We start from the raw sequence: 6,000 nt of genomic DNA on the forward strand, positions 1-6,000 counted from the left end.
TTAGCAAAGCCTAGGAACTGTTGCAACTTCCTATGGCTTGTGGGTTGGGGCCAGTCTCTCACCGCCGCAACCTTGGCCGGATCAGGAGCAATGGAGTTGGAGGAGATGATGAACCCCAGGAAGGACAAAGACGTGCAGTGGAACTCACACTTCTCACCCTTCACAAACAGCCGGTTCTCCAACAACCGCTGCAGGACCTGACGTACATGCCGGACATGAGTCTCAGGATCCGGAGAAAAGATGAGTATATCGTCTAGATATACGAAGACGAACCGGTGCAGGAAATCCCGCAAGACATAATTAACTAATGCTTGGAACGTCGCGGGGGCGTTTGTGAGGCCGAACGGCATGACCAGGTACTCAAAGTGACCTAAGGGGGTGTTAAATGCCGTCTTCCACTCGTCACCCTTCCGGATCCGAACCAGGTGATACGCATTTCTAAGATCGAGCTTGGTGAAGATTTGGGCTCCATGCAGGGGTGTGAACACCGAATCCAACAGGGGCAACGGGTATCGGTTGCGAACCGTGATCTCATTCAGCCCCCTATAATCAATGCATGGATGAAGTCCGCCGTCTTTTTTACCCACAAAAAAGAAACCTGCGCCCATCGGGGAGGTGGAATTCCGGATCAACCCGGCAGCTAATGAGTCCCGGATGTAGGTCTCCATTGATTCGCGCTCAGGCCGTGAGAGGTTGTACAGCCTACTGGACGGGAACTCACTGCCCGGAACCAAATCAATGGCACAATCATACGGACGGTGGGGGGGAAGTGTGAGAGCCAGATCCTTGCTGAACACGTCGACAAGGTCGTGGTACTCCACCGGCACCGTCCCCAGATTGGGCGGGACTCTGACCTCCTCCTTAGCTTGGGAGCCGGGAGGAACCGAGGAACCTAGACACACCCGATGGCAGGTCTCGCTCCACTGAACCACTACCCCGGACGGCCAATCAATCCGGGGATTGTGCTTCAACATCCAGGGAAATCCTAAAACCACACGGGAGGTGGCCTGAGTCACAAAAAACTCGATCACCTCCCGGTGATTTCCTGACACCACCAGAGTTACAGGTGGTGTCTTATGTGTGATCGGAGGGAGTAGGGAGCCATCTAGTGCCCGAACCTGTACGGGCGAGGTAAGCGCCACCAGAGGGAGCCCTATCTCCCTGGCCCATCTGCTGTCCAGCAGATTCCCCTCAGAGCCCGTGTCCACCAATGCTGGGGCCTTCAGGGTTGAGTCCTCATAAAGGATCGTAACTGGGAGTCGTGTGGCAATGTGGGTGTATCCCACGTGAATGTCTCGGCCCACCCCTAGCCCAGTTTCTAGGGGCGGGCGTTGGAGTTTAACCGCTCGGGGCAGTCTCTCATATGGTGCTCTATTGCACCACAAACAAAACAAGCTCCGTGGGCCCGTCTCCTCTGTGCATCTGGTGCCCTAAATGTTGCCCTACTCGTGTCCATAGCTTCGTCAATAGGGGGAGCTGTGGCCCCACGGAGCGCAGGGGCCGTGGAGCGTGGGGAAGGCGGAGCGCGGTCGGAACCGGAAGGGAGAGGGACGGCGCGTGCCCGGCCACGCCCTTCGTCTCGTTCCCGCCGACGTTCTTCTAACCGGTTGTCTAACCGTATGACAAGATCGATGAGCCCATCTAAATCCCGCGGTTCGTCCTTAGCCACCAGGTGCTCCTTAAGAACCAAAGACAGTCCGTTTACAAAGGCGGCGCGGAGGGCAGTGCTATTCCAGCCGGACCTTGCAGCCGCAATGCGGAAGTCGACTGCATAGGCAGCTGCGCTCCGACGCTCCTGTCTCATTGACAGTAGCACGGTTGAAGTGGTTTCGCCTCTATTAGGGTGATCGAACACGGTTCTGAGCTCCCTTACAAACCCATCATATGTCAGAAGGAGCCGTGAATTCTGCTCCCAGAGCGCTGTAGCCCAAGCGCATGCCTCACCGCGAAGCAGGTTTATTACATAAGCTACTTTACTAGCATCAGTCGCGTACATGACGGGACGCTGTGCGAAGACGAGCGAGCACTGCATAAGAAAATCCGCGCACATCTCCACACAGCCTCCGTACGGCTCTGGGGGGCTTATGTATGCTTCCGGGGAAGGTGGGAGGGGTCGTTGAACAACCAGTGGAACGTCTATGTTACGTACAGGGTCTACGGGAGGGAGAGCCGCAGCGGCGCCCGGAGGGCGCGCTTCCACCTGCGCGGCGAGAGCCTCCACCCTGCGGTTCAGGAGGACGTTCTGCTCGGTCATTAAATCTAACCGAGTCGTGAAAGCGGTGAGGATCCGCTGCAACTCACCGATTACCCCTCCTGTGGACGCCTGCGCGTCCTGTTCTTCCATTGGCCGTTCAACAGCCGGTTGACGCCCCTCAGGATCCATGACATTGGCCGAGATATCCTGTTGTGAAAGTGTAGGAACACGGACCCACAACAGGGGGCGCAAATGAACGGACAATGGAGGAATCAAATAACACTGTTTTTACTGTTGTGAAAAAGGCACAACAAATACAACCGATTACAATATGGAGATCGAGTCTAATTACAACGGTGTCGTGTGGGCAGGCTCGACGATAGGAGACGTCTGTCCAAGTCGAACCGGAACCAACCCGATTTCCTCTGCCACCGAACCCCGGGAATACTGGAGCCGCCAAGTCCCGAATTCCCAGGTGGCCACTGCCTCCGCTCGTCGGATCCGGTACTGCTGGCAGGAAACAGAAACAGTCAGGTGTGGATGCGGCTGCACCCAGCAACACGGAGGGTGGAGAGTCCACCTCCACCTCTCGTCAACAACAATCAAGAAATGTAGGAAGGTGAGTACTTATCCAAATGCTGTCTGGTAGTCAGCTGTCCTACAGATAATCACAAGAACACAATTAAAGTCACACGTATGTGTAGGCTGAGTTTGTTACCTCTTTGGTAAGGCGATATCTCGGCAAATGAGGTGGAGATGCCGTCCTGCTGATATACCTCCTTATTGATTGGGATCAGCTGTCTCCAGTGATGGGTGACAGCTGTCATCCTGGCTGCTCCCGTAAGGCGGCAGCGCCCTCCGGTGCCTGGAGCCCGCACTCCAGGCAGGGCGCCCTCTAGTGGTGGTGGGCCAGCAGTACCTCCTCTTCAGCGGCCCACACAACACTAACGCCCCTCAGAAAAATTGGCAATAAGCTTTTTGTTATAGTAATTAAAATAAATTTAAACATAGTTTTGAAGATTCTACCCAAAAGCTTTGCATATTTACATTAACCGGTATACTTTCTGGGGACCTCCATATTTACGCTGCAACATATTAAAATTTCAGTTGTATAGGTCTGTTTTTTTTTTGTCAGGGTTTTTGAGTCAAATAAAGAGAAGACAAAGCTAAAGTTGTACAATAAAACGTAGCGGTTACTGGTTATTGGCAGCTTCAGCTAAATGTTTTAGCGGTTTATCAGTTTACCGTGGATTAGTGGTTATCAAAGCTAACTTTTAGGTTAACTGGGCCCATGACTGTCCAAATTCTCTGATTTTGGGTTGTTAAATATTCATATTTTCTGGTTTCTTTACTCTTCTCTGACAGCAAACACAATATCTTTGGGTTGTGAACAAAACAAAACATTTGAAGACATTGTCTTGGGGTTGGAGAAACACTGGTTGATATTTTTAACATTTATGGATCAAACAACAAATGGATTATTCCAGAAAATAAACAACTTGATTGATTGATATTGAAAATAATTGCTAGTTGCAGTCCTATGAAATATGTTAAGATTCTTTTCTGTCTTTTTGTGTTAAATGTTAACAGTTTACATCCTTTATATGTTGAGATTTTTAAAAAAAATATATAAAATATTCACTTTTTATGATCAAATATTTGAATGTAAGGTTGAACATTATTCGTAGAATTTATAGTTATGATTTACTGGTAAATTACCCCAAAGTTTTGGCTGCTTCCGATTGTACAGGGTTACTACAGCAGCCACAGCCAGATCAGCATTGGTATTTGGTACAAGTTTTACATGGGATGTCCTTCTTGTCACAATTCTAGTTTTACCAGGAGAAACACAAACAGGTAAAACTCAGTCTTCTGAAGTCTCCCATCCAACTCCTAACTGGGACCCACACAACTTAATTTCCCAGATCTGCTAGGATCAGGTTCACACAGACTCACTGCCCAGTAAACTAACCAAAGGATAGTCAAGTAATCAAAAGACTAATGATTTTTTTTATTAATTGATTGAGCAAGCAAGCAAAAAAATAAATTTAAAAAAATCACAGACTAATTGATTTTTAGAAATTATTATTAGTTGCAGCCCTCAGGAGATCCAAACACTCCTGCAGAATCAGATCTATGTGGCCATTTTTTAGGGCCTCTTCGCACACAGTATGAATGTGGTCAAATTGCGCATGAAGCAGAAATCATATCCAATATCCGTAAGATTGAAGCTGCTTCCAACGCCTTGCTACAACTATTTGCACACACCAGCGGCTGAAAGACAGTGTGTGTGCTGTGAGAGCCCATTTGATCCCTCTCGCAGCAGGTGTCGGCCAAATTCGAGGTCACACACACGAACATCTACACCGTTCATTTGGCACTTAGAAAATGTGTGGCCATTCGCACTATTAGCACGAAAACAGTCAGCAGACGATCACTTTCAAGCTGGATGTGAAATTTGTCTAAGTGCCCCCACGATTGTGAAGTTGCAAAAACCAACAAATATGTAGTGCATGTGTCTCGCATGTGTGCGCATGTGTCCCCCCCCCCCCCCCACTCCCTCCACCACATATGGTGTGCCGGGGGGCATACTTGCATAAAATACTTACATGTATGTACAGATCTGATCACATGGGGCCGGACAGCTGGGTCTGAGCGCACACAGCACGGGGAGGGGCCTGTCAGCTGATCACAACACACTGACAGCTGGATGACGGCTCAGTGCACACATTAAAAACACAGAAACCACCACCAGGACAGGTATATAAATAATTTTGACAATACCTACACATGTAATTGCATAACCCATCCATCCATTTTCTTCCGCTTTATCCGGAGTCGGGTCGTGGGGGCAGCAGCTCAAGCAAAGCCGCCCAGACCTCCCGATCCACACACACCTCCCCCTGCTCCTCCGGGGGAACCCCAAGGCGTTCCCAAGACAGCCGAGAGATGTAATCCTTTCAGCGTGTCCTGGGTCTTCCCCGGGGCCTCCTCCCAATTGGACGTGCCCGGAACACCTCTCCAGCGAGGCGTCCAGGGGGCATCCAGAAAAGATGCCTGAGCCACCTCAACTGACTCCTTTCGACGTGGAGGAGCAGCGGCTTGACTCCAAGCTCCTCCCGAGTGACCGAGCTCCTCACCCTATCTCTAAGGGAGCGCCCAGCCACCCTGCGGAGGAAACTCATCTCGGCCGCTTGTACCCGCGATCTCGTTCTTTCAGTCATGAGCCAAATCTCATGACCATAGGTGAGGATCGGAACGTAGTCGATCTGTAAATCGAGAGCTTTGCCCCCCTACTCAGCTCTCTCTTCACCACGACGGTCCGATACAGTGACTGCATCACTGCAGACGCTGCACCGATCCATCTATTGATCTCACGCTCCATCCGTCCCTCACTCGTGAACACGACCCCGAGATACTTAAACTCCTCCACTTGAGACAAGGACACTCCACCGACCTGATGAGGGCAAAGCACCTTTTTCTGGTCAAGAACCATGGCCTCAGATTTGGAGGTGCTGATTTTCATCCTGGACGCCCCACACTTGGCTGCAAACCACCCCAGTGCACGCTGAAGGTCCTGATTTGATGAAGCCAACAGAACCACATCGTCCGCAAACAGCAGAGACGAGATTATTTGTTACGCAATTGCATAACAAATAATGAAAATGAATGACCACATAACACAGAGACACATTTGTCTGGGCGCTGAACAGACAAGGGGGGGCGTGTCTGCTCACAGCGGCTGCTGTTGTGATCTGTGCTCCTGGACGTCCCAGCTGGAGAACACGTACCGTGTTTTGAAGGAC

This window comes from Thalassophryne amazonica, chromosome 20, assembly GCF_902500255.1.
Source record: "Thalassophryne amazonica chromosome 20, fThaAma1.1, whole genome shotgun sequence".
Lineage (NCBI taxonomy): Eukaryota > Metazoa > Chordata > Actinopteri > Batrachoidiformes > Batrachoididae > Thalassophryne > Thalassophryne amazonica.